The sequence below is a fragment of the Spea bombifrons genome, chromosome 3, assembly GCF_027358695.1.
Source record: "Spea bombifrons isolate aSpeBom1 chromosome 3, aSpeBom1.2.pri, whole genome shotgun sequence".
NCBI classification, from domain to species: domain Eukaryota; kingdom Metazoa; phylum Chordata; class Amphibia; order Anura; family Pelobatidae; genus Spea; species Spea bombifrons.
In genome coordinates, this window is record NC_071089.1 from 123,229,055 (window position 1) to 123,250,618 (window position 21,564).

At 49.7% G+C, this 21,564-nt stretch overlaps 40 non-coding genes and 21 pseudogenes across 40 annotated transcripts; all 61 read right to left on the reverse strand.

The window, feature by feature from the left end:
• Positions 1-140: 140 nt before the first annotated feature.
• On the reverse strand, positions 141-259 carry LOC128485452 (5S ribosomal RNA). Its single transcript, XR_008351786.1, has one exon. It is a non-coding gene; the product is annotated as a 5S ribosomal RNA (ribosomal RNA).
• Positions 260-486: 227 nt separating this feature from the next.
• Positions 487-605, reverse strand: LOC128485665 (5S ribosomal RNA). Its single transcript, XR_008351993.1, has one exon. It is a non-coding gene; the product is annotated as a 5S ribosomal RNA (ribosomal RNA).
• Positions 606-829: 224 nt separating this feature from the next.
• Positions 830-948, reverse strand: LOC128486391 (5S ribosomal RNA). The gene has a single exon (XR_008352690.1). It is a non-coding gene; the product is annotated as a 5S ribosomal RNA (ribosomal RNA).
• Positions 949-1,178: 230 nt separating this feature from the next.
• Positions 1,179-1,297, reverse strand: LOC128486091 (5S ribosomal RNA). The gene has a single exon (XR_008352408.1). It is a non-coding gene; the product is annotated as a 5S ribosomal RNA (ribosomal RNA).
• Positions 1,298-1,551: 254 nt separating this feature from the next.
• On the reverse strand, positions 1,552-1,670 carry LOC128486970 (5S ribosomal RNA). Its single transcript, XR_008353217.1, has one exon. It is a non-coding gene; the product is annotated as a 5S ribosomal RNA (ribosomal RNA).
• A 221-nt stretch (positions 1,671-1,891) lies between these two features.
• Positions 1,892-2,010, reverse strand: LOC128486982 (5S ribosomal RNA). Its single transcript, XR_008353218.1, has one exon. It is a non-coding gene; the product is annotated as a 5S ribosomal RNA (ribosomal RNA).
• A 228-nt stretch (positions 2,011-2,238) lies between these two features.
• Positions 2,239-2,357, reverse strand: LOC128486994 (5S ribosomal RNA). The gene has a single exon (XR_008353219.1). It is a non-coding gene; the product is annotated as a 5S ribosomal RNA (ribosomal RNA).
• Positions 2,358-2,566: 209 nt separating this feature from the next.
• LOC128486912 (5S ribosomal RNA) lies at positions 2,567-2,685 on the reverse strand. The gene has a single exon (XR_008353183.1). It is a non-coding gene; the product is annotated as a 5S ribosomal RNA (ribosomal RNA).
• A 212-nt stretch (positions 2,686-2,897) lies between these two features.
• On the reverse strand, positions 2,898-3,006 carry LOC128487200 (uncharacterized; annotated as a pseudogene).
• Positions 3,007-3,323: 317 nt separating this feature from the next.
• LOC128487667 (uncharacterized) lies at positions 3,324-3,432 on the reverse strand (annotated as a pseudogene).
• Positions 3,433-3,650: 218 nt separating this feature from the next.
• On the reverse strand, positions 3,651-3,759 carry LOC128487693 (uncharacterized; annotated as a pseudogene).
• A 368-nt stretch (positions 3,760-4,127) lies between these two features.
• LOC128485679 (5S ribosomal RNA) lies at positions 4,128-4,246 on the reverse strand. Its single transcript, XR_008352007.1, has one exon. It is a non-coding gene; the product is annotated as a 5S ribosomal RNA (ribosomal RNA).
• Positions 4,247-4,470: 224 nt separating this feature from the next.
• LOC128488473 (5S ribosomal RNA) lies at positions 4,471-4,589 on the reverse strand. Its single transcript, XR_008353885.1, has one exon. It is a non-coding gene; the product is annotated as a 5S ribosomal RNA (ribosomal RNA).
• Positions 4,590-4,834: 245 nt separating this feature from the next.
• LOC128485453 (5S ribosomal RNA) lies at positions 4,835-4,953 on the reverse strand. Its single transcript, XR_008351787.1, has one exon. It is a non-coding gene; the product is annotated as a 5S ribosomal RNA (ribosomal RNA).
• Positions 4,954-5,165: 212 nt separating this feature from the next.
• Positions 5,166-5,274, reverse strand: LOC128487201 (uncharacterized; annotated as a pseudogene).
• Positions 5,275-5,600: 326 nt separating this feature from the next.
• LOC128487668 (uncharacterized) lies at positions 5,601-5,709 on the reverse strand (annotated as a pseudogene).
• Positions 5,710-5,924: 215 nt separating this feature from the next.
• On the reverse strand, positions 5,925-6,033 carry LOC128487696 (uncharacterized; annotated as a pseudogene).
• Positions 6,034-6,398: 365 nt separating this feature from the next.
• Positions 6,399-6,517, reverse strand: LOC128487007 (5S ribosomal RNA). The gene has a single exon (XR_008353221.1). It is a non-coding gene; the product is annotated as a 5S ribosomal RNA (ribosomal RNA).
• A 237-nt stretch (positions 6,518-6,754) lies between these two features.
• LOC128487018 (5S ribosomal RNA) lies at positions 6,755-6,873 on the reverse strand. The gene has a single exon (XR_008353222.1). It is a non-coding gene; the product is annotated as a 5S ribosomal RNA (ribosomal RNA).
• Positions 6,874-7,082: 209 nt separating this feature from the next.
• Positions 7,083-7,201, reverse strand: LOC128486913 (5S ribosomal RNA). Its single transcript, XR_008353184.1, has one exon. It is a non-coding gene; the product is annotated as a 5S ribosomal RNA (ribosomal RNA).
• Positions 7,202-7,404: 203 nt separating this feature from the next.
• LOC128485685 (5S ribosomal RNA) lies at positions 7,405-7,523 on the reverse strand. The gene has a single exon (XR_008352013.1). It is a non-coding gene; the product is annotated as a 5S ribosomal RNA (ribosomal RNA).
• A 218-nt stretch (positions 7,524-7,741) lies between these two features.
• LOC128486914 (5S ribosomal RNA) lies at positions 7,742-7,860 on the reverse strand. Its single transcript, XR_008353185.1, has one exon. It is a non-coding gene; the product is annotated as a 5S ribosomal RNA (ribosomal RNA).
• Positions 7,861-8,084: 224 nt separating this feature from the next.
• Positions 8,085-8,203, reverse strand: LOC128486420 (5S ribosomal RNA). Its single transcript, XR_008352718.1, has one exon. It is a non-coding gene; the product is annotated as a 5S ribosomal RNA (ribosomal RNA).
• A 215-nt stretch (positions 8,204-8,418) lies between these two features.
• On the reverse strand, positions 8,419-8,527 carry LOC128487202 (uncharacterized; annotated as a pseudogene).
• A 255-nt stretch (positions 8,528-8,782) lies between these two features.
• On the reverse strand, positions 8,783-8,901 carry LOC128486157 (5S ribosomal RNA). Its single transcript, XR_008352470.1, has one exon. It is a non-coding gene; the product is annotated as a 5S ribosomal RNA (ribosomal RNA).
• A 251-nt stretch (positions 8,902-9,152) lies between these two features.
• LOC128487203 (uncharacterized) lies at positions 9,153-9,261 on the reverse strand (annotated as a pseudogene).
• Positions 9,262-9,527: 266 nt separating this feature from the next.
• LOC128487682 (uncharacterized) lies at positions 9,528-9,636 on the reverse strand (annotated as a pseudogene).
• Positions 9,637-9,824: 188 nt separating this feature from the next.
• LOC128488474 (5S ribosomal RNA) lies at positions 9,825-9,943 on the reverse strand. The gene has a single exon (XR_008353886.1). It is a non-coding gene; the product is annotated as a 5S ribosomal RNA (ribosomal RNA).
• Positions 9,944-10,161: 218 nt separating this feature from the next.
• On the reverse strand, positions 10,162-10,270 carry LOC128487204 (uncharacterized; annotated as a pseudogene).
• A 308-nt stretch (positions 10,271-10,578) lies between these two features.
• LOC128485984 (5S ribosomal RNA) lies at positions 10,579-10,697 on the reverse strand. Its single transcript, XR_008352306.1, has one exon. It is a non-coding gene; the product is annotated as a 5S ribosomal RNA (ribosomal RNA).
• A 218-nt stretch (positions 10,698-10,915) lies between these two features.
• On the reverse strand, positions 10,916-11,024 carry LOC128487697 (uncharacterized; annotated as a pseudogene).
• A 278-nt stretch (positions 11,025-11,302) lies between these two features.
• On the reverse strand, positions 11,303-11,421 carry LOC128487030 (5S ribosomal RNA). The gene has a single exon (XR_008353223.1). It is a non-coding gene; the product is annotated as a 5S ribosomal RNA (ribosomal RNA).
• A 225-nt stretch (positions 11,422-11,646) lies between these two features.
• LOC128486984 (uncharacterized) lies at positions 11,647-11,755 on the reverse strand (annotated as a pseudogene).
• Positions 11,756-11,964: 209 nt separating this feature from the next.
• Positions 11,965-12,083, reverse strand: LOC128486916 (5S ribosomal RNA). Its single transcript, XR_008353186.1, has one exon. It is a non-coding gene; the product is annotated as a 5S ribosomal RNA (ribosomal RNA).
• A 215-nt stretch (positions 12,084-12,298) lies between these two features.
• LOC128485687 (5S ribosomal RNA) lies at positions 12,299-12,417 on the reverse strand. The gene has a single exon (XR_008352015.1). It is a non-coding gene; the product is annotated as a 5S ribosomal RNA (ribosomal RNA).
• Positions 12,418-12,632: 215 nt separating this feature from the next.
• Positions 12,633-12,751, reverse strand: LOC128486917 (5S ribosomal RNA). The gene has a single exon (XR_008353187.1). It is a non-coding gene; the product is annotated as a 5S ribosomal RNA (ribosomal RNA).
• A 221-nt stretch (positions 12,752-12,972) lies between these two features.
• Positions 12,973-13,091, reverse strand: LOC128485688 (5S ribosomal RNA). Its single transcript, XR_008352016.1, has one exon. It is a non-coding gene; the product is annotated as a 5S ribosomal RNA (ribosomal RNA).
• Positions 13,092-13,309: 218 nt separating this feature from the next.
• Positions 13,310-13,418, reverse strand: LOC128487206 (uncharacterized; annotated as a pseudogene).
• Positions 13,419-13,721: 303 nt separating this feature from the next.
• Positions 13,722-13,840, reverse strand: LOC128486158 (5S ribosomal RNA). Its single transcript, XR_008352471.1, has one exon. It is a non-coding gene; the product is annotated as a 5S ribosomal RNA (ribosomal RNA).
• A 227-nt stretch (positions 13,841-14,067) lies between these two features.
• Positions 14,068-14,176, reverse strand: LOC128487207 (uncharacterized; annotated as a pseudogene).
• A 302-nt stretch (positions 14,177-14,478) lies between these two features.
• On the reverse strand, positions 14,479-14,587 carry LOC128487684 (uncharacterized; annotated as a pseudogene).
• Positions 14,588-14,775: 188 nt separating this feature from the next.
• On the reverse strand, positions 14,776-14,894 carry LOC128488475 (5S ribosomal RNA). Its single transcript, XR_008353887.1, has one exon. It is a non-coding gene; the product is annotated as a 5S ribosomal RNA (ribosomal RNA).
• A 218-nt stretch (positions 14,895-15,112) lies between these two features.
• On the reverse strand, positions 15,113-15,221 carry LOC128487208 (uncharacterized; annotated as a pseudogene).
• Positions 15,222-15,484: 263 nt separating this feature from the next.
• Positions 15,485-15,593, reverse strand: LOC128487535 (uncharacterized; annotated as a pseudogene).
• Positions 15,594-15,779: 186 nt separating this feature from the next.
• On the reverse strand, positions 15,780-15,888 carry LOC128487209 (uncharacterized; annotated as a pseudogene).
• A 267-nt stretch (positions 15,889-16,155) lies between these two features.
• LOC128487210 (uncharacterized) lies at positions 16,156-16,264 on the reverse strand (annotated as a pseudogene).
• Positions 16,265-16,530: 266 nt separating this feature from the next.
• On the reverse strand, positions 16,531-16,649 carry LOC128486886 (5S ribosomal RNA). Its single transcript, XR_008353158.1, has one exon. It is a non-coding gene; the product is annotated as a 5S ribosomal RNA (ribosomal RNA).
• A 251-nt stretch (positions 16,650-16,900) lies between these two features.
• LOC128487042 (5S ribosomal RNA) lies at positions 16,901-17,019 on the reverse strand. The gene has a single exon (XR_008353224.1). It is a non-coding gene; the product is annotated as a 5S ribosomal RNA (ribosomal RNA).
• Positions 17,020-17,234: 215 nt separating this feature from the next.
• On the reverse strand, positions 17,235-17,353 carry LOC128486557 (5S ribosomal RNA). The gene has a single exon (XR_008352848.1). It is a non-coding gene; the product is annotated as a 5S ribosomal RNA (ribosomal RNA).
• A 221-nt stretch (positions 17,354-17,574) lies between these two features.
• On the reverse strand, positions 17,575-17,693 carry LOC128487053 (5S ribosomal RNA). Its single transcript, XR_008353225.1, has one exon. It is a non-coding gene; the product is annotated as a 5S ribosomal RNA (ribosomal RNA).
• A 224-nt stretch (positions 17,694-17,917) lies between these two features.
• On the reverse strand, positions 17,918-18,036 carry LOC128485454 (5S ribosomal RNA). The gene has a single exon (XR_008351788.1). It is a non-coding gene; the product is annotated as a 5S ribosomal RNA (ribosomal RNA).
• A 215-nt stretch (positions 18,037-18,251) lies between these two features.
• LOC128487211 (uncharacterized) lies at positions 18,252-18,360 on the reverse strand (annotated as a pseudogene).
• A 326-nt stretch (positions 18,361-18,686) lies between these two features.
• Positions 18,687-18,805, reverse strand: LOC128485638 (5S ribosomal RNA). Its single transcript, XR_008351968.1, has one exon. It is a non-coding gene; the product is annotated as a 5S ribosomal RNA (ribosomal RNA).
• Positions 18,806-19,026: 221 nt separating this feature from the next.
• Positions 19,027-19,135, reverse strand: LOC128487774 (uncharacterized; annotated as a pseudogene).
• A 189-nt stretch (positions 19,136-19,324) lies between these two features.
• LOC128487065 (5S ribosomal RNA) lies at positions 19,325-19,443 on the reverse strand. Its single transcript, XR_008353226.1, has one exon. It is a non-coding gene; the product is annotated as a 5S ribosomal RNA (ribosomal RNA).
• A 225-nt stretch (positions 19,444-19,668) lies between these two features.
• LOC128486941 (5S ribosomal RNA) lies at positions 19,669-19,787 on the reverse strand. The gene has a single exon (XR_008353208.1). It is a non-coding gene; the product is annotated as a 5S ribosomal RNA (ribosomal RNA).
• Positions 19,788-20,012: 225 nt separating this feature from the next.
• LOC128485187 (5S ribosomal RNA) lies at positions 20,013-20,131 on the reverse strand. The gene has a single exon (XR_008351534.1). It is a non-coding gene; the product is annotated as a 5S ribosomal RNA (ribosomal RNA).
• A 209-nt stretch (positions 20,132-20,340) lies between these two features.
• LOC128486840 (5S ribosomal RNA) lies at positions 20,341-20,459 on the reverse strand. The gene has a single exon (XR_008353117.1). It is a non-coding gene; the product is annotated as a 5S ribosomal RNA (ribosomal RNA).
• A 221-nt stretch (positions 20,460-20,680) lies between these two features.
• Positions 20,681-20,799, reverse strand: LOC128486841 (5S ribosomal RNA). The gene has a single exon (XR_008353118.1). It is a non-coding gene; the product is annotated as a 5S ribosomal RNA (ribosomal RNA).
• Positions 20,800-21,056: 257 nt separating this feature from the next.
• Positions 21,057-21,175, reverse strand: LOC128487076 (5S ribosomal RNA). The gene has a single exon (XR_008353227.1). It is a non-coding gene; the product is annotated as a 5S ribosomal RNA (ribosomal RNA).
• Positions 21,176-21,396: 221 nt separating this feature from the next.
• Positions 21,397-21,515, reverse strand: LOC128486411 (5S ribosomal RNA). Its single transcript, XR_008352709.1, has one exon. It is a non-coding gene; the product is annotated as a 5S ribosomal RNA (ribosomal RNA).
• Positions 21,516-21,564: the final 49 nt, after the last annotated feature.

Here is a 21,564-nt window from a genome sequence, read left to right on the forward strand (position 1 = left end):
CTTGTCGTCAGACAGAAAGAATTATAAGCCCTGGGACAGGACAGAGAAGGTGAGAAGGTTCAAATAAGGGTTTAAAGCTTTGATGATGAGCAAGAAACACATGGCAAAAAGCTCTCCCCGGACTGTGAGAAAAAATTAAAAGCCTACAACACCTGGTATTCCCAGGCGGTCTCCCATCCAGGTACTAACCAGGCCCAACCCTGCTTAGCTTCCAAGATCAGACGAGATCGGGCGCTTTCAGGGTGGTATGGCCGCAGGTGTGAAAGTTCTTTATTTTACTTCTCTTATTCTGTTGCTGCTGCTGCTGCTGCTGCTGCTGCTGCTGCTGCTGCTGCTGCTGCTGCTGCTTGTCGTCAGACAGAAAGAATTATAAGCCCTGGGACAGGACAGAGAAGGTGAGAAGGTTCAAATAAGGGTTTAAAGCTTTGATGATGAGCAAGAAACACATGGCAAAAAGCTCTCCCCGGACTGTGAGAAAAAATTAAAAGCCTACAACACCTGGTATTCCCAGGCGGTCTCCCATCCAGGTACTAGCCAGGCCCAACCCTGCTTAGCTTCCAAGATCAGACGAGATCGGGCGCTTTCAGGGTGGTATGGCCGCAGGTGTGAAAGTTTTTTATTTTACTTCTCTTATTCTGTTGCTGCTGCTGCTGCTGCTGCTGCTGCTGCTGCTGCTGCTGCTGCTGCTGCTTGTCGTCAGACAAAAAGAATTATAAGCCCTGGGACAGGACAGAGAAGGTGAGAAGGTTCAAATAAGGGTTTAAAGCTTTGATGATGAGCAAGAAACACATGGCAAAAAGCTCTCCCCGGACTGTGAGAAAAAATTAAAAGCCTACAACACCTGGTATTCCCAGGCGGTCTCCCATCCAGGTACTAACCAGGCCCAACCCTGCTTAGCTTCCAAGATCAGACGAGATCGGGCGCTTTCAGGGTAGTATGGCCACAGGTGTGAAAGTTCTTTATTTTACTTCTCTTATTCTGTTGCTGCTGCTGCTGCTGCTGCTGCTGCTGCTGCTGCTGCTGCTGCTGCTGCTGCTGCTTGTCGTCAGACAGAAAGAATTATAAGCCCTGGGACAGGACAGAGAAGGTGAGAAGGTTCAAATAAGGGTTTAAAGCTTTGATGATGAGCAAGAAACACATGGCAAAAAGCTCTCCCCGGACTGTGAGAAAAAATTAAAAGCCTACAACACCTGGTATTCCCAGGCGGTCTCCCATCCAGGTACTAACCAGGCCCAACCCTGCTTAGCTTCCAAGATCAGACGAGATCAGGCGCTTTCAGGGTGGTATGGCCGCAGGTGTGAAAGTTTTTTATTTTACTTCTCTTATTCTGTTGCTGCTGCTGCTGCTGCTGCTGCTGCTGCTGCTGCTGCTGCTGCTGCTGCTGCTGCTGCTGCTGCTGCTGCTGCTGCTGCTTGTCGTCAGACAAAAAGAATTATAAGCCCTGGGACAGGACAGAGAAGGTGAGAAGGTTCAAATAAGGGTTTAAAGCTTTGATGATGAGCAAGAAACACATGGCAAAAAGCTCTCCCCGGACTGTGAGAAAAAATTAAAAGCCTACAACACCTGGTATTCCCAGGCGGTCTCCCATCCAGGTACTAACCAGGCCCAACCCTGCTTAGCTTCCGAGATCAGACGAGATCGGGCGCTTTCAGGGTGGTATGGCCGCAGGTGTGAACGTTATTTATTTTACTTCTCTTATTCTGTTGCTGCTGCTGCTGCTGCTGCTGCTGCTGCTGCTGCTGCTGCTGCTGCTTGTCATCAGACAAAAAGAATTATAAGCCCTGGGACAGGACAGAGAAGGTGAGAAGGTTCAAATAAGGGTTTAAAGCTTTGATGATGAGCAAGAAACACATGGCAAAAAGCTCTCCCCGGACTGTGAGAAAAAATTAAAAGCCTACAACACCTGGTATTCCCAGGCGGTCTCCCATCCAGGTACTAACCAGGCCCAACCCTGCTTAGCTTCCGAGATCAGACGAGATCGGGCGCTTTCAGGGTGGTATGGCCGCAGGTGTGAAAGTTTTTTATTTTACTTCTCTTATTCTGCTGCTGCTGCTGCTGCTGCTGCTGCTGCTGCTGCTGCTGCTGCTGCTGCTGCTGCTGCTTGTCGTCAGACAGAAAGAATTATAAGCCCTGGGACAGGACAGAGAAGGTGAGAAGGTTCAAATAAGGGTTTAAAGCTTTGATGATGAGCAAGAAACACATGGCAAAAAGCTCTCCCCGGACTGTGAGAAAAGAAAAAGCCTACAACACCTGGTATTCCCAGGCGGTCTCCCATCCAGGTACTAACCAGGCCCAACCCTGCTTAGCTTCCGAGATCAGACGAGATCGGGCGCTTTCAGGGTGGTATGGCCGCAGGTGTGAAAGTTTTTTATTTTACTTCTCTTATTCTGTTGCTGTTGCTGCTGCTGCTGCTGCTGCTGCTGCTGCTTGTCGTCAGACAGAAAGAATTATAAGCCCTGGGACAGGACAGAGAAGGTGAGAAGGTTCAAATAAGGGTTTAAAGCTTTGATGATGAGCAAGAAACACATGGCAAAAAGCTCTCCCCGGACTGTGAGAAAAAATTAAAAGCCTACAACACCTGGTATCCCCAGGCGGTCTCCCATCCAGGTACTAACCAGGCCCAACCCTGCTTAGCTTCCGAGATCAGACAAGATCGGGCGCTTTCAGGGTTGTATGGCCGCAGGTGTGAAAGTCTTTTATTTTACTTCTCTTATTCTGTTGCTGCTGCTGCTGCTGCTGCTGCTGCTGCTGCTGCTGCTTGTCGTCAGACAGAAAGAATTATAAGCCCTGGGACAGGACAGAGAAGGTGAGAAGGTTCAAATAAGGGTTTAAAGCTTTGATGATGAGCAAGAAACACATGGCAAAAAGCTCTCCCCGGACTGTGAGAAAAAATTAAAAGCCTACAACACCTGGTATTCCCAGGCGGTCTCCCATCCAGGTACTAACCAGGCCCAACCCTGCTTAGCTTCCGAGATCAGGCGCTTTCAGGGTGGTATGGCCGCAGGTGTGAAAGCTCTTTATTTTACTTCTCTTATTCTGCTGCTGCTGCTGCTGCTGCTGCTGCTGCTGCTGCTGCTGCTGCTGCTGCTGCTGCTGCTGCTGCTGCTGCTGCTGCTGCTGCTGCTGCTGCTGCTGCTGCTGCTGCTGCTGCTGCTGCTGCTGCTGCTGCTGCTGCTGCTGCTGCTTGTCGTCAGACAGAAAGAATTATAAGCCCTGGGACAGGACAGAGAAGGTGAGAAGGTTCAAATAAGGGTTTAAAGCTTTGATGATGAGCAAGAAACACATGGCAAAAAGCTCTCCCCGGACTGTGAGAAAAAATTAAAAGCCTACAACACCTGGTATTCCCAGGCGGTCTCCCATCCAGGTACTAACCAGGCCCAACCCTGCTTAGCTTCCGAGATCAGGCGCTTTCAGGGTTGTATGGCCGCAGGTGTGAAAGTTTTTTATTTTACTTCTCTTATTCTGTTGCTGCTGCTGCTGCTGCTGCTGCTGCTGCTGCTGCTGCTGCTGCTTGTCGTCAGACAAAAAGAATTATAAGCCCTGGGACAGGACAGAGAAGGTGAGAAGGTTCAAATAAGGGTTTAAAGCTTTGCTGATGAGCAAGAAACACATGGCAAAAAGCTCTCCCCGGACTGTGAGAAAAAATTAAAAGCCTACAACACCTGGTATTCCCAGGCGGTCTCCCATCCAGGTACTAACCAGGCCCAACCCTGCTTAGCTTCCGAGATCAGACGCTTTCAGGGTGGTACGGCCGCAGGTGTGAAAGTGTTTTATTTTACTTCTCTTATTCTGCTGCTGCTGCTGCTGCTGCTGCTGCTGCTGCTGCTGCTGCTGCTGCTGCTGCTGCTGCTGCTGCTGCTGCTGCTGCTGCTGCTGCTGCTGCTGCTGCTGCTGCTGCTGCTGCTGCTGCTGCTGCTGCTGCTGCTGCTGCTGCTGCTGCTGCTGCTGCTGCTGCTGCTGCTGCTGCTGCTGCTGCTGCTGCTGCTGCTTGTCATCAGACAAAAAGAATTATAAGCCCTGGGACAGGACAGAGAAGGTGAGAAGGTTCAAATAAGGGTTTAAAGCTTTGATGATGAGCAAGAAACACATGGCAAAAAGCTCTCCCCGGACTGTGAGAAAAAATTAAAAGCCTACAACACCTGGTATTCCCAGGCGGTCTCCCATCCAGGTACTAACCAGGCCCAACCCTGCTTAGCTTCCAAGATCAGACGAGATCGGGCGCTTTCAGGGAGGTATGGCCGCAGGTGTGAAATTTTTTTATTTTACTTCTCTTATTCTGCTGCTGCTGCTGCTGCTGCTGCTGCTGCTGCTGCTGCTGCTGCTGCTGCTGCTTGTCGTCAGACAAAAAGAATTATAAGCCCTGGGACAGGACAGAGAAGGTGAGAAGGTTCAAATAAGGGTTTAAAGCTTTGATGATGAGCAAGAAACACATGGCAAAAAGCTCTCCCCGGACTGTGAGAAAAAATTAAAAGCCTACAACACCTGGTATTCCCAGGCGGTCCCCCATCCAGGTACTAACCAGGCCCAACCCTGCTTAGCTTCCGAGATCAGACGAGATCGGGCGCTTTCAGGGTGGTATGGCCGCAGGTGTGAAAGTTCTTTATTTTACTTCTCTTATTCTGTTGCTGCTGCTGCTGCTGCTGCTGCTGCTGCTGCTGCTGCTGCTGCTGCTGCTGCTGCTGCTGCTGCTGCTGCTTGTCGTCAGACAGAAAGAATTATAAGCCCTGGGACAGGACAGAGAAGGTGAGAAGGTTCAAATAAGGGTTTAAAGCTTTGATGATGAGCAAGAAACACATGGCAAAAAGCTCTCCCCGGACTGTGAGAAAAAATTAAAAGCCTACAACACCTGGTATTCCCAGGCGGTCTCCCATCCAGGTACTAACCAGGCCCAACCCTGCTTAGCTTCCAAGATCAGACGAGATCGGGCGCTTTCAGGGTGGTATGGCCGCAGGTGTGAAAGTTTTTTATTTTACTTCTCTTATTCTGTTGCTGCTGCTGCTGCTGCTGCTGCTGCTGCTGCTGCTGCTTGTCGTCAGACAGAAAGAATTATAAGCCCTGGGACAGGACAGAGAAGGTGAGAAGGTTCAAATAAGGGTTTAAAGCTTTGATGATGAGCAAGAAACACATGGCAAAAAGCTCTCCCCGGACTGTGAGAAAAAATTAAAAGCCTACAACACCTGGTATTCCCAGGCGGTCTCCCATCCAGGTACTAACCAGGCCCAACCCTGCTTAGCTTCCGAGATCAGGCGCTTTCAGGGTGGTATGGCCGCAGGTGTGAAAGCTCTTTATTTTACTTCTCTTATTCTGCTGCTGCTGCTGCTGCTGCTGCTGCTGCTGCTGCTGCTGCTGCTGCTGCTGCTGCTGCTGCTGCTGCTGCTGCTGCTGCTGCTGCTGCTGCTGCTGCTGCTGCTGCTGCTGCTGCTGCTGCTGCTGCTGCTGCTGCTGCTGCTGCTGCTGCTGCTTGTCGTCAGACAGAAAGAATTATAAGCCCTGGGACAGGACAGAGAAGGTGAGAAGGTTCAAATAAGGGTTTAAAGCTTTGATGATGAGCAAGAAACACATGGCAAAAAGCTCTCCCCGGACTGTGAGAAAAAATTAAAAGCCTACAACACCTGGTATTCCCAGGCGGTCTCCCATCCAGGTACTAACCAGGCCCAACCCTGCTTAGCTTCCGAGATCAGGCGCTTTCAGGGTTGTATGGCCGCAGGTGTGAAAGTTTTTTATTTTACTTCTCTTATTCTGTTGCTGCTGCTGCTGCTGCTGCTGCTGCTGCTGCTGCTGCTGCTTGTCGTCAGACAAAAAGAATTATAAGCCCTGGGACAGGACAGAGAAGGTGAGAAGGTTCAAATAAGGGTTTAAAGCTTTGCTGATGAGCAAGAAACACATGGCAAAAAGCTCTCCCCGGACTGTGAGAAAAAATTAAAAGCCTACAACACCTGGTATTCCCAGGCGGTCTCCCATCCAGGTACTAACCAGGCCCAACCCTGCTTAGCTTCCGAGATCAGACGCTTTCAGGGTGGTACGGCCGCAGGTGTGAAAGTGTTTTATTTTACTTCTCTTATTCTGCTGCTGCTGCTGCTGCTGCTGCTGCTGCTGCTGCTGCTGCTGCTGCTGCTGCTGCTGCTGCTGCTGCTGCTGCTGCTGCTGCTGCTGCTGCTGCTGCTGCTGCTGCTGCTGCTGCTGCTGCTGCTGCTGCTGCTGCTGCTGCTGCTGCTGCTGCTGCTGCTGCTGCTGCTGCTGCTGCTGCTGCTGCTGCTGCTTGTCATCAGACAAAAAGAATTATAAGCCCTGGGACAGGACAGAGAAGGTGAGAAGGTTCAAATAAGGGTTTAAAGCTTTGATGATGAGCAAGAAACACATGGCAAAAAGCTCTCCCCGGACTGTGAGAAAAAATTAAAAGCCTACAACACCTGGTATTCCCAGGCGGTCTCCCATCCAGGTACTAACCAGGCCCAACCCTGCTTAGCTTCCGAGATCAGACGAGATCGGGCGCTTTCAGGGTGGTATGGCCGCAGGTGTGAAAGTTTTTTATTTTACTTCTCTTATTCTGCTGCTGCTGCTGCTGCTGCTGCTGCTGCTGCTGCTGCTGCTGCTGCTGCTGCTGCTGCTGCTGCTGCTTGTCGTCAGACAGAAAGAATTATAAGCCCTGGGACAGGACAGAGAAGGTGAGAAGGTTCAAATAAGGGTTTAAAGCTTTGATGATGAGCAAGAAACACATGGCAAAAAGCTCTCCCCGGACTGTGAGAAAAGAAAAAGCCTACAACACCTGGTATTCCCAGGCGGTCTCCCATCCAGGTACTAACCAGGCCCAACCCTGCTTAGCTTCCGAGATCAGACGAGATCGGGCGCTTTCAGGGTGGTATGGCCGCAGGTGTGAAAGTTTTTTATTTTACTTCTCTTATTCTGTTGCTGTTGCTGCTGCTGCTGCTGCTGCTGCTGCTGCTTGTCGTCAGACAGAAAGAATTATAAGCCCTGGGACAGGACAGAGAAGGTGAGAAGGTTCAAATAAGGGTTTAAAGCTTTGATGATGAGCAAGAAACACATGGCAAAAAGCTCTCCCCGGACTGTGAGAAAAAATTAAAAGCCTACAACACCTGGTATCCCCAGGCGGTCTCCCATCCAGGTACTAACCAGGCCCAACCCTGCTTAGCTTCCGAGATCAGACAAGATCGGGCGCTTTCAGGGTTGTATGGCCGCAGGTGTGAAAGTCTTTTATTTTACTTCTCTTATTCTGTTGCTGCTGCTGCTGCTGCTGCTGCTGCTGCTTGTCGACAGACAAAAAGAATTATAAGCCCTGGGACAGGACAGAGAAGGTGAGAAGGTTCAAATAAGGGTTTAAAGCTTTGATGATGAGCAAGAAACACATGGCAAAAAGCTCTCCCCGGACTGTGAGAAAAAATTAAAAGCCTACAACACCTGGTATTCCCAGGCGGTCTCCCATCCAGGTACTAACCAGGCCCAACCCTGCTTAGCTTCCGAGATCAGACGAGATCTGGCGCTTTCAGGGTGGTATGGCCGCAGGTGTGAAAGTTTTTTATTTTACTTCTCTTATTCTGTTGCTGCTGCTGCTGCTGCTGCTGCTGCTGCTGCTGCTGCTGCTGCTTGTCGTCAGACAAAAAGAATTATAAGCCCTGGGACAGGACAGAGAAGGTGAGAAGGTTCAAATAAGGGTTTAAAGCTTTGATGATGAGCAAGAAACACATGGCAAAAAGCTCTCCCCGGACTGTGAGAAAAAATTAAAAGCCTACAACACCTGGTATCCCCAGGCGGTCTCCCATCCAGGTACTAACCAGGCCCAACCCTGCTTAGCTTCCGAGATCAGACAAGATCGGGCGCTTTCAGGGTTGTATGGCCGCAGGTGTGAAAGTTTTTTATTTTACTTCTCTTATTCTGTTGCTGCTGCTGCTGCTGCTGCTGCTGCTGCTGCTGCTGCTGCTGCTGCTGCTTGTCGACAGACAAAAAGAATTATAAGCCCTGGGACAGGACAGAGAAGGTGAGAAGGTTCAAATAAGGGTTTAAAGCTTTGATGATGAGCAAGAAACACATGGCAAAAAGCTCTCCCCGGACTGTGAGAAAAAATTAAAAGCCTACAACACCTGGTATTCCCAGGCGGTCTCCCATCCAGGTACTAACCAGGCCCAACCCTGCTTAGCTTCCAAGATCAGACGAGATCTGGCGCTTTCAGGGTGGTATGGCCGCAGGTGTGAAAGTTTTTTATTTTACTTCTCTTATTCTGTTGCTGCTGCTGCTGCTGCTGCTGCTGCTGCTGCTGCTGCTGCTTGTCGTCAGACAAAAAGAATTATAAGCCCTGGGACAGGACAGAGAAGGTGAGAAGGTCCAAATAAGGGTTTAAAGCTTTGATGATGAGCAAGAAACACATGGCAAAAAGCTCTCCCCGGACTGTGAGAAAAAATTAAAAGCCTACAACACCTGGTATTCCCAGGCGGTCTCCCATCCAGGTACTAACCAGGCCCAACCCTGCTTAGCTTCCGAGATCAGGCGCTTTCAGGGTGGTATGGCCGCAGGTGTGAAAGTTTTTTATTTTACTTCTCTTATTCTGTTGCTGCTGCTGCTGCTGCTGCTGCTGCTGCTGCTGCTGCTGCTGCTGCTGCTGCTGCTGCTGCTGCTGCTGCTGCTGCTGCTGCTTGTCGTCAGACAGAAATAATTATAAGCCCTGGGACAGGACAGAGAAGGTGAGAAGGTTCAAATAAGGGTTTAAAGCTTTGATGATGAGCAAGAAACACATGGCAAAAAGCTCTCCCCGGACTGTGAGAAAAGAAAAAGCCTACAACACCTGGTATTCCCAGGCGGTCTCCCATCCAGGTACTAACCAGGCCCAACCCTGCTTAGCTTCCGAGATCAGACAAGATCGAGCGCTTTCAGGGTGGTATGGCCGCAGGTGTGAAAGTTTTTTATTTTACTTCTCTTATTCTGTTGCTGCTGCTGCTGCTGCTGCTGCTGCTGCTGCTGCTGCTGCTGCTGCTGCTGCTGCTGCTGCTGCTGCTGCTGCTGCTTGTCGTCAGACAGAAAGAATTATAAGCCCTGGGACAGGACAGAGAAGGTGAGAAGGTTCAAATAAGGGTTTAAAGCTTTGATGATGAGCAAGAAACACATGGCAAAAAGCTCTCCCCGGACTGTGAGAAAAAATTAAAAGCCTACAACACCTGGTATTCCCAGGCGGTCTCCCATCCAGGTACTAACCAGGCCCAACCCTGCTTAGCTTCCGAGATCAGGCGCTTTCAGGGTGGTATGGCCGCAGGTGTGAAAGTTCTTTATTTTACTTCTCTTATTCTGTTGCTGCTGCTGCTGCTGCTGCTGCTGCTGCTGCTGCTGCTGCTGCTGCTGCTGCTGCTGCTGCTGCTGCTGCTGCTGCTGCTGCTGCTGCTGCTTGTCGTCAGACAGAAAGAATTATAAGCCCTGGGACAGGACAGAGAAGGTGAGAAGGTTCAAATAAGGGTTTAAAGCTTTGATGATGAGCAAGAAACACATGGCAAAAAGCTCTCCCCGGACTGTGAGAAAAAATTAAAAGCCTACAACACCTGGTATTCCCAGGCGGTCTCCCATCCAGGTACCAACCAGGCCCAACCCTGCTTAGCTTCCAAGATCAGGCGCTTTCAGGGTGGTATGGCCGCAGGTGTGAAAGTGTTTTATTTTACTTCTCTTATTCTGTTGCTGCTGCTGCTGCTTGTCATCAGACAGAAATAATTATAAGCCCTGGGACAGGACAGAGAAGGTGAGAAGGTTCAAATAAGGGTTTAAAGCTTTGTTGATGAGCAAGAAACACATGGCAAAAAGCTCTCCCCGGACTGTGAGAAAAAATTAAAATCCTACAACACCTGGTATTCCCAGGCGGTCTCCCATCCAGGTACTAACCAGGCCCAACCCTGCTTAGCTTCCGAGATCAGACGAGATCGGGCGCTTTCAGGGTGGTATGGCCGCAGGTGTGAAAGTTTTTTATTTTACTTCTCTTATTCTGTTGCTGCTGCTGCTGCTGCTGCTGCTGCTGCTGCTGCTGCTGCTGCTTGTCGTCAGACAGAAAGAATTATAAGCCCTGGGACAGGACAGAGAAGGTGAGAAGGTTCAAATAAGGGTTTAAAGCTTTGATGATGAGCAAGAAACACATGGCAAAAAGCTCTCCCCGGACTGTGAGAAAAAATTAAAAGCCTACAACACCTGGTATTCCCAGGCGGTCTCCCATCCAGGTACTAACCAGGCCCAACCCTGCTTAGCTTCCGAGATCAGGCGCTTTCAGGGTGGTATGGCCGCAGGTGTGAAAGCTCTTTATTTTACTTCTCTTATTCTGCTGCTGCTGCTGCTGCTGCTGCTGCTGCTGCTGCTGCTGCTGCTGCTGCTGCTGCTGCTGCTGCTGCTGCTGCTGCTGCTGCTGCTGCTGCTGCTGCTGCTGCTGCTGCTGCTGCTGCTGCTGCTGCTGCTGCTGCTTGTCGTCAGACAGAAAGAATTATAAGCCCTGGGACAGGACAGAGAAGGTGAGAAGGTTCAAATAAGGGTTTAAAGCTTTGATGATGAGCAAGAAACACATGGCAAAAAGCTCTCCCCGGACTGTGAGAAAAAATTAAAAGCCTACAACACCTGGTATTCCCAGGCGGTCTCCCATCCAGGTACTAACCAGGCCCAACCCTGCTTAGCTTCCGAGATCAGACGAGATCGGGCGCTTTCAGGGTTGTATGGCCGCAGGTGTGAAAGTTTTTTATTTTACTTCTCTTATTCTGTTGCTGCTGCTGCTGCTGCTGCTGCTGCTGCTGCTGCTGCTGCTGCTTGTCGTCAGACAAAAAGAATTATAAGCCCTGGGACAGGACAGAGAAGGTGAGAAGGTTCAAATAAGGGTTTAAAGCTTTGCTGATGAGCAAGAAACACATGGCAAAAAGCTCTCCCCGGACTGTGAGAAAAAATTAAAAGCCTACAACACCTGGTATTCCCAGGCGGTCTCCCATCCAGGTACTAACCAGGCCCAACCCTGCTTAGCTTCCGAGATCAGACGCTTTCAGGGTGGTACGGCCGCAGGTGTGAAAGTGTTTTATTTTACTTCTCTTATTCTGTTGCTGCTGCTGCTGCTGCTGCTGCTGCTGCTGCTGCTGCTGCTGCTGCTGCTGCTGCTGCTGCTGCTGCTGCTGCTGCTGCTGCTGCTGCTGCTGCTGCTGCTGCTTGTCATCAGACAAAAAGAATTATAAGCCCTGGGACAGGACAGAGAAGGTGAGAAGGTTCAAATAAGGGTTTAAAGCTTTGATGATGAGCAAGAAACACATGGCAAAAAGCTCTCCCCGGACTGTGAGAAAAAATTAAAAGCCTACAACACCTGGTATTCCCAGGCGGTCTCCCATCCAGGTACTAACCAGGCCCAACCCTGCTTAGCTTCCGAGATCAGACGAGATCGGGCGCTTTCAGGGTGGTATGGCCGCAGGTGTGAAAGTTTTTTATTTTACTTCTCTTATTCTGCTGCTGCTGCTGCTGCTGCTGCTGCTGCTGCTGCTGCTGCTGCTGCTGCTGCTGCTTGTCGTCAGACAGAAAGAATTATAAGCCCTGGGACAGGACAGAGAAGGTGAGAAGGTTCAAATAAGGGTTTAAAGCTTTGATGATGAGCAAGAAACACATGGCAAAAAGCTCTCCCCGGACTGTGAGAAAAGAAAAAGCCTACAACACCTGGTATTCCCAGGCGGTCTCCCATCCAGGTACTAACCAGGCCCAACCCTGCTTAGCTTCCGAGATCGGGCGCTTTCAGGGTGGTATGGCCGCAGGTGTGAAAGTTTTTTATTTTACTTCTCTTATTCTGTTGCTGTTGCTGCTGCTGCTGCTGCTGCTGCTGCTGCTTGTCGTCAGACAGAAAGAATTATAAGCCCTGGGACAGGACAGAGAAGGTGAGAAGGTTCAAATAAGGGTTTAAAGCTTTGATGATGAGCAAGAAACACATGGCAAAAAGCTCTCCCCGGACTGTGAGAAAAAATTAAAAGCCTACAACACCTGGTATCCCCAGGCGGTCTCCCATCCAGGTACTAACCAGGCCCAACCCTGCTTAGCTTCCGAGATCAGACAAGATCGGGCGCTTTCAGGGTTGTATGGCCGCAGGTGTGAAAGTCTTTTATTTTACTTCTCTTATTCTGTTGCTGCTGCTGCTGCTGCTGCTGCTGCTGCTGCTGCTGCTGCTTGTCGACAGACAAAAAGAATTATAAGCCCTGGGACAGGACAGAGAAGGTGAGAAGGTTCAAATAAGGGTTTAAAGCTTTGATGATGAGCAAGAAACACATGGCAAAAAGCTCTCCCCGGACTGTGAGAAAAAATTAAAAGCCTACAACACCTGGTATTCCCAGGCGGTCTCCCATCCAGGTACTAACCAGGCCCAACCCTGCTTAGCTTCCGAGATCAGACGAGATCTGGCGCTTTCAGGGTGGTATGGCCGCAGGTGTGAAAGTTTTTTATTTTACTTCTCTTATTCTGTTGCTGCTGCTGCTGCTGCTGCTGCTGCTGCTGCTGCTGCTGCTTGTCGTCAGACAAAAAGAATTATAAGCCCTGGGACAGGACAGAGAAGGTGAGAAGGTTCAAATAAGGGTTTAAAGCTTTGATGATGAGCAAGAAACACATGGCAAAAAGCTCTCCCCGGACTGTGAGAAAAAATTAAAAGCCTACAACACCTGGTATCCCCAGGCGGTCTCCCATCCAGGTACTAACCAGGCCCAACCCTGCTTAGCTTCCGAGATCAGACAAGATCGGGCGCTTTCAGGGTTGTATGGCCGCAGGTGTGAAAGTTTTTTATTTTACTTCTCTTATTCTGTTGCTGCTGCTGCTGCTGCTGCTGCTGCTGCTGCTGCTGCTGCTGCTGCTTGTCGACAGACAAAAAGAATTATAAGCCCTGGGACAGGACAGAGAAGGTGAGAAGGTTCAAATAAGGGTTTAAAGCTTTGATGATGAGCAAGAAACACATGGCAAAAAGCTCTCCCCGGACTGTGAGAAAAAATTAAAAGCCTACAACACCTGGTATTCCCAGGCGGTCTCCCATCCAGGTACTAACCAGGCCCAACCCTGCTTAGCTTCCGAGATCAGACGAGATCTGGCGCTTTCAGGGTGGTATGGCCGCAGGTGTGAAAGTTTTTTATTTTACTTCTCTTATTCTGTTGCTGCTGCTGCTGCTGCTGCTGCTGCTGCTGCTGCTGCTGCTGCTTGTCGTCAGACAAAAAGAATTATAAGCCCTGGGACAGGACAGAGAAGGTGAGAAGGTCCAAATAAGGGTTTAAAGCTTTGATGATGAGCAAGAAACACATGGCAAAAAGCTCTCCCCGGACTGTGAGAAAAAATTAAAAGCCTACAACACCTGGTATTCCCAGGCGGTCTCCCATCCAGGTACTAACCAGGCCCAACCCTGCTTAGCTTCCGAGATCAGGCGCTTTCAGGGTGGTATGGCCGCAGGTGTGAAAGTTTTTTATTTTACTTCTCTTATTCTGTTGCTGCTGCTGCTGCTGCTGCTGCTGCTGCTGCTGCTGCTGCTGCTGCTGCTGCTGCTGCTGCTGCTGCTGCTGCTGCTGCTGCTGCTGCTGCTGCTGCTGCTGCTGCTGCTGCTGCTGCTGCTGCTGCTGCTTGTCGTCAGACAGAAATAATTATAAGCCCTGGGACAGGACAGAGAAGGTGAGAAGGTTCAAATAAGGGTTTAAAGCTTTGATGATGAGCAAGAAACACATGGCAAAAAGCTCTCCCCGGACTGTGAGAAAAGAAAAAGCCTACAACACCTGGTATTCCCAGGCGGTCTCCCATCCAGGTACTAACCAGGCCCAACCCTGCTTAGCTTCCGAGATCAGACAAGATCGAGCGCTTTCAGGGTGGTATGGCCGCAGGTGTGAAAGTTTTTTATTTTACTTCTCTTATTCTGTTGCTGCTGCTGCTGCTGCTGCTGCTGCTGCTGCTGCTGCTGCTGCTGCTGCTGCTTGTCGTCAGACAGAAAGAATTATAAGCCCTGGGACAGGACAGAGAAGGTGAGAAGGTTCAAATAAGGGTTTAAAGCTTTGATGATGAGCAAGAAACACATGGCAAAAAGCTCTCCCCGGACTGTGAGAAAAAATTAAAAGCCTACAACACCTGGTATTCCCAGGCGGTCTCCCATCCAGGTACTAACCAGGCCCAACCCTGCTTAGCTTCCGAGATCAGGCGCTTTCAGGGTGGTATGGCCGCAGGTGTGAAAGTTCTTTATTTTACTTCTCTTATTCTGTTGCTGCTGCTGCTGCTGCTGCTGCTGCTGCTGCTGCTGCTGCTGCTGCTGCTGCTGCTGCTGCTGCTGCTGCTGCTGCTGCTGCTGCTGCTGCTGCTGCTGCTGCTGCTGCTGCTGCTGCTGCTGCTGCTTGTCGTCAGACAGAAAGAATTATAAGCCCTGGGACAGGACAGAGAAGGTGAGAAGGTTCAAATAAGGGTTTAAAGCTTTGATGATGAGCAAGAAACACATGGCAAAAAGCTCTCCCCGGACTGTGAGAAAAAATTAAAAGCCTACAACACCTGGTATTCCCAGGCGGTCTCCCATCCAGGTACCAACCAGGCCCAACCCTGCTTAGCTTCCAAGATCAGGCGCTTTCAGGGTGGTATGGCCGCAGGTGTGAAAGTGTTTTATTTTACTTCTCTTATTCTGTTGCTGCTGCTGCTGCTTGTCATCAGACAGAAATAATTATAAGCCCTGGGACAGGACAGAGAAGGTGAGAAGGTTCAAATAAGGGTTTAAAGCTTTGTTGATGAGCAAGAAACACATGGCAAAAAGCTCTCCCCGGACTGTGAGAAAAAATTAAAATCCTACAACACCTGGTATTCCCAGGCGGTCTCCCATCCAGGTACTAACCAGGCCCAACCCTGCTTAGCTTCCGAGATCAGACGAGATCGGGCGCTTTCAGGGTGGTATGGCCGCAGGTGTGAAAGTTTTTTATTTTACTTCTCTTATTCTGTTGCTGCTGCTGCTGCTGCTGCTGCTGCTGCTGCTGCTGCTGCTGCTTGTCGTCAGACAGAAAGAATTATAAGCCCTGGGACAGGACAGAGAAGGTGAGAAGGTTCAAATAAGGGTTTAAAGCTTTGATGATGAGCAAGAAACACATGGCAAAAAGCTCTCCCCGGACTGTGAGAAAAAATTAAAAGCCTACAACACCTGGTATTCCCAGGCGGTCTCCCATCCAGGTACTAACCAGGCCCAACCCTGCTTAGCTTCCGAGATCAGGCGCTTTCAGGGTGGTATGGCCGCAGGTGTGAAAGTTCTTTATTTTACTTCTCTTATTCTGTTGCTGCTGCTGCTGCTGCTGCTGCTGCTGCTGCTGCTGCTGCTGCTGCTGCTGCTGCTGCTGCTGCTGCTGCTGCTGCTGCTGCTGCTGCTTGTCGTCAGACAGAAAGAATTATAAGCCCTGGGACAGGACAGAGAAGGTGAGAAGGTTCAAATAAGGGTTTAAAGCTTTGATGATGAGCAAGAAACACATGGCAAAAAGCTCTCCCCGGACTGTGAGAAAAAATTAAAAGCCTACAACACCTGGTATTCCCAGGCGGTCTCCCATCCAGGTACTAACCAGGCCCAACCCTGCTTAGCTTCCAAGATCAGGCGCTTTCAGGGTGGTATGGCCGCAGGTGTGAAAGTGTTTTATTTTACTTCTCTTATTCTGTTGCTGCTGCTGCTGCTTGTCATCAGACAGAAATAATTATAAGCCCTGGGACAGGACAGAGAAGGTGAGAAGGTTCAAATAAGGGTTTAAAGCTTTGATGATGAGCAAGAAACACATGGCAAAAAGCTCTCCCCGGACTGTGAGAAAAGAAAAAGCCTACAACACCTGGTATTCCCAGGCGGTCTCCCATCCAGGTACTAACCAGGCCCAACCCTGCTTAGCTTCCGAGATCAGGCGCTTTCAGGGTGGTATGGCCGCAGGTGTGAAAGCTCTTTATTTTACTTCTCTTGTTCTGTTGCTGCTGCTGCTGCTGCTGCTGCTGCTGCTGCTGCTGCTGCTGCTGCTGCTGCTGCTGCTGCTGCTGCTGCTGCTGCTGCTGCTGCTGCTGCTGCTTGTCGTCAGACAGAAAGAATTATAAGCCCTGGGACAGGACAGAGAAGGTGAGAAGGTTCAAATAAGGGTTTAAAGCTTTGATGATGAGCAAGAAACACATGGCAAAAAGCTCTCCCCGGACTGTGAGAAAAGAAAAAGCCTACAACACCTGGTATTCCCAGGCGGTCTCCCATCCAGGTACTAACCAGGCCCAACCCTGCTTAGCTTCCGAGATCAGGCGCTTTCAGGGTGGTATGGCCGCAGGTGTGAAAGTTCTTTATTTTACTTCTCTTATTCTGTTGCTGCTGCTGCTGCTGCTGCTGCTGCTGCTGCTGCTGCTGCTGCTGCTGCTGCTGCTGCTGCTGCTGCTGCTGCTGCTGCTGCTGCTGCTGCTTGTCGTCAGACAGAAAGAATTATAAGCCCTGGGACAGGACAGAGAAGGTGAGAAGGTTCAAATAAGGGTTTAAAGCTTTGATGATGAGCAAGAAACACATGGCAAAAAGCTCTCCCCGGACTGTGAGAAAAAATTAAAAGCCTACAACACCTTGTATTCCCAGGCGGTCTCCCATCCAGGCACTAACCAGGCCCAACCCTGCTTAGCTTCCAAGATCAGACGAGATCGGGCGCTTTCAGGGTGGTATGGCCGCAGGTGTGAAAGTTTTTTATTTTACTTCTCTTATTCTGTTGCTGCTGCTGCTGCTGCTGCTGCTGCTGCTGCTGCTGCTGCTGCTGCTGCTGCTGCTGCTGCTGCTGCTGCTGCTGCTTGTCGTCAGACAAAAAGAATTATAAGCCCTGGGACAGGACAGAGAAGGTGAGAAGGTTCAAATAAGGGTTTAAAGCTTTGATGATGAGCAAGAAACACATGGCAAAAAGCTCTCCCCGGACTGTGAGAAAAAATTAAAAGCCTACAACACCTGGTATTCCCAGGCGGTCTCCCATCCAGGTACTAACCAGGCCCAACCCTGCTTAGCTTCCGAGATCAGACGAGATCGGGCGCTTTCAGGGTGGTATGGCCGCAGGTGTGAAAGTTCTTTATTTTACTTCTCTTATTCTGTTGCTGCTGCTGCTGCTGCTGCTGCTGCTGCTGCTGCTGCTGCTTGTCGTCAGACAGAAAGAATTATAAGCCCTGGGACAGGACAGAGAAGGTGAGAAGGTTCAAATAAGGGTTTAAAGCTTTGATGATGAGCAAGAAACACATGGCAAAAAGCTCTCCCCGGACTGTGAGAAAAAATTAAAAGCCTACAACACCTGGTATTCCCAGGCGGTCTCCCATCCAGGTACTAACCAGGCCCAACCCTGCTTAGCGTCCAAGATCAGACGAGATCAGGCGCTTTCAGGGTGGTATGGCCGCAGGTGTGAAAGTTTTTTATTTTACTTCTCTTATTCTGTTGCTGCTGCTGCTGCTGCTGCTGCTGCTGCTGCTGCTGCTGCTGCTGCTTGTCGTCAGACAAAAAGAATTATAAGCCCTGGGACAGGACAGAGAAGGTGAGAAGGTTCAAATAAGGGTTTAAAGCTTTGATGATGAGCAAGAAACACATGGCAAAAAGCTCTCCCCGGACTGTGAGAAAAAATTAAAAGCCTACAACACCTGGTATTCCCAGGCGGTCTCCCATCCAGGTACTAACCAGGCCCAACCCTGCTTAGCTTCCGAGATCAGACGAGATCGGGCGCTTTCAGGGTGGTATGGCCGCAGGTGTGAAAGTTCTTTATTTTACTTCTCTTATTCTGTTGCTGCTGCTGCTGCTGCTGCTGCTGCTGCTGCTGCTGCTGCTGCTGCTGCTTGTCGTCAGACAGAAAGAATTATAAGCCCTGGGACAGGACAGAGAAGGTGAGAAGGTTCAAATAAGGGTTTAAAGCTTTGATGATGAGCAAGAAACACATGGCAAAAAGCTCTCCCCGGACTGTGAGAAAAAATTAAAAGCCTACAACACCTGGTATTCCCAGGCGGTCTCCCATCCAGGTACTAACCAGGCCCAACCCTGCTTAGCTTCCAAGATCAGACGAGATCGGGCGCTTTCAGGGTGGTATGGCCGCAGGTGTGAAAGTTTTTTATTTTACTTCTCTTATTCTGTTGCTGCTGCTGCTGCTGCTGCTGCTGCTGCTGCTGCTGCTGCTTGTCGTCAGACAAAAAGAATTATAAGCCCTGGGACAGGACAGAGAAGGTGAGAAGGTTCAAATAAGGGTTTAAAGCTTTGATGATGAGCAAGAAACACATGGCAAAAAGCTCTCCCCGGACTGTGAGAAAAAATTAAAAGCCTACAACACCTGGTATTCCCAGGCGGTCTCCCATCCAGGTACTAACCAGGCCCAACCCTGCTTAGCTTCCGAGATCAGGCGCTTTCAGGGTGGTATGGCCGCAGGTGTGAAAGTTCTTTATTTTACTTCTCTTATTCTGTTGCTGCTGCTGTTGCTGCTGCTGCTGTTGCTGCTGCTGCTGTTGCTGCTGCTGCTGTTGCTGCTGCTGCTGTTGCTGCTGCTGCTGTTGCTGCTGCTGCTGTTGCTGCTGCTGCTGTTGCTGCTGCTGCTGCTGCTGCTGCTGCTGCTGCTGCTTGTCGTCAGACAGAAAGAATTATAAGCCCTGGGACAGGACAGAGAAGGTGAGAAGGTTCAAATAAGGGTTTAAAGCTTTGATGATGAGCAAGAAACACATGGCAAAAAGCTCTCCCCGGACTGTGAGAAAAAATTAAAAGCCTACAACACCTGGTATTCCCAGGCGGTCTCCCATCCAGGTACTAACCAGGCCCAACCCTGCTTAGCTTCCAAGATCAGACGAGATCAGGCGCTTTCAGGGTGGTATGGCCGTAGGTGTGAAAGTTTTTTATTTTACTTCTCTTATTCTGTTGCTGCTGCTGCTGCTGCTGCTGCTGCTGCTGCTGCTGCTGCTGCTGCTTGTCGTCAGACAAAAAGAATTATAAGCCCTGGGACAGGACAGAGAAGGTGAGAAGGTTCAAATAAGGGTTTAAAGCTTTGATGATGAGCAAGAAACACATGGCAAAAAGCTCTCCCCGGACTGTGAGAAAAAATTAAAAGCCTACAACATCTGGTATTCCCAGGCGGTCTCCCATCCAGGTACTAACCAGGCCCAACCCTGCTTAGCTTCCAAGATCAGGCGCTTTCAGGGTGGTATGGCCGCAGGTGTGAAATTTATTTATTTTACTTCTCTTATTCTGTTGCTGCTGCTGCTGCTGCTTGTCGTCAGACAGAAAGAATTATAAGCCCTGGGACAGGACAGAGAAGGTGAGAAGGTTCAAATAAGGGTTTAAAGCTTTGATGATGAGCAAGAAACACATGGCAAAAAGCTCTCCCCGGACTGTGAGAAAAGAAAAAGCCTACAACACCTGGTATTCCCAGGCGGTCTCCCATCCAGGTACTAACCAGGCCCAACCCTGCTTAGCTTCCGAGATCAGACGAGATCGGGCGCTTTCAGGGTGGTATGGCCGCAGGTGTGAAAGTTTTTTATTTTACTTCTCTTATTCTGTTGCTGTTGCTGTTGCTGCTGCTGCTGCTGCTGCTGCTGCTGCTGCTGCTGCTGCTTGTCGTCAGACAGAAAGAATTATAAGCCCTGGGACAGGACAGAGAAGGTGAGAAGGTTCAAATAAGGGTTTAAAGCTTTGATGATGAGCAAGAAACACATGGCAAAAAGCTCTCCCCGGACTGTGAGAAAAGAAAAAGCCTACAACACCTGGTATTCCCAGGCGGTCTCCCATCCAGGTACTAACCAGGCCAAACCCTGCTTAGCTTCCGAGATCAGACAAGATTGGGCGCTTTCAGGGTGGTATGGCCGCAGGTATGAAAGCTCTTTATTTTACTTTTCTTATTCTGTTGCTGCTGCTGCTGCTGCTGCTGCTGCTGCTGCTGCTGCTGCTGCTGCTGCTGCTTGTCGTCAGACAGAAAGAATTATAAGCCCTGGGACAGGACAGAGAAGGTGAGAAGGTTCAAATAAGGGTTTAAAGCTTTGATGATGAGCAAGAAACACATGGCAAAAAGCTCTCCCCGGACTGTGAGAAAAGAAAAAGCCTACAACACCTGGTATTCCCAGGCAGTCTCCCATCCAGGTACTAACCAGGCCCAACCCTGCTTAGCTTCCGAGATCAGACGAGATCGGGCGCTTTCAGGGTGGTATGGCCGCAGGTGTGAAAGCTCTTTATTTTACTTTTCTTATTCTGTTGCTGCTGCTGCTGCTGCTGCTGCTGCTGCTGCTGCTTGTCGTCAGACAGAAAGAATTATAAGCCCTGGGACAGGACAGAGAAGGTGAGAAGGTTCAAATAAGGGTTTAAAGCTTTGATGATGAGCAAGAAACACATGGCAAAAAGCTCTCCCCGGACTGTGAGAAAAAATTAAAAGCCTACAACACCTGGTATTCCCAGGCGGTCTCCCATCCAGGTACTATACAGGCCCAACCCTGCTTAGCTTCCGAGATCAGATAAGATCAAGCACTTTCAGGGTGGTATGGCCGCAGGTGTGAAAGCATTTTATTTTACTTCTCTTATTCTGTTGCTGCTGCTGCTGCTGCTGCTGCTGCTGCTGCTGCTGCTGCTGCTGCTTGTCGTCAGACAGAAAGAATTATAAGCCCTGGGACAGGACAGAGAAGGTGAGAAGGTTCAAATAAGGGTTTAAAGCTTTGATGATGAGCAAGAAACACATGGCAAAAAGCTCTCCCCGGACTGTGAGAAAAAATTAAAAGCCTACAACACCTGGTATTCCCAGGCGGTCTCCCATCCAGGTACTATACAGGCCCAACCCTGCTTAGCTTCCGAGATCAGATAAGATCAAGCACTTTCAGGGTGGTATGGCCGCAGGTGTGAAAGCATTTTATTTTACTTCTCTTATTCTGTTGCTGCTGCTGCTGCTGCTGCTGCTGCTGCTGCTGCTGCTGCTGCTGCTGCTGCTGCTGCTGCTGCTGCTGCTGCTGCTGCTGCTTGTCGTCAGACAAAAAGAATTATAAGCCCTGGGACAGGACAGAGAAGGTGAGAAGGTTCAAATAAGGGTTTAAAGCTTTGATGATGAGCAAGAAACACATGGCAAAAAGCTCTCCCCGGACTGTGAGAAAAAATTAAAAGCCTACAACACCTGGTATTCCCAGGCGGTCTCCCATCCAGGTACTAACCAGGCCCAACCCTGCTTAGCTTCCGAGATCAGACGAGATCGGGCGCTTTCAGGGTGGTATGGCCGCAGGTGTGAAAGTTCTTTATTTTACTTCTCTTATTCTGTTGCTGCTGCTGCTGCTGCTGCTGCTGCTGCTGCTGCTGCTGCTGCTGCTTGTCGTCAGACAGAAAGAATTATAAGCCCTGGGACAGGACAGAGAAGGTGAGAAGGTTCAAATAAGGGTTTAAAGCTTTGATGATGAGCAAGAAACACATGGCAAAAAGCTCTCCCCGGACTGTGAGAAAAAATTAAAAGCCTACAACACCTGGTATTCCCAGGCGGTCTCCCATCCAGGTACTAACCAGGCCCAACACTGCTTAGCTTCCAAGATCAGACGAGATCGGGCGCTTTCAGGGTGGTATGGCCGCAGGTGTGAAAGTTTTTTATTTTACTTCTCTTATTCTGTTGCTGCTGCTGCTGC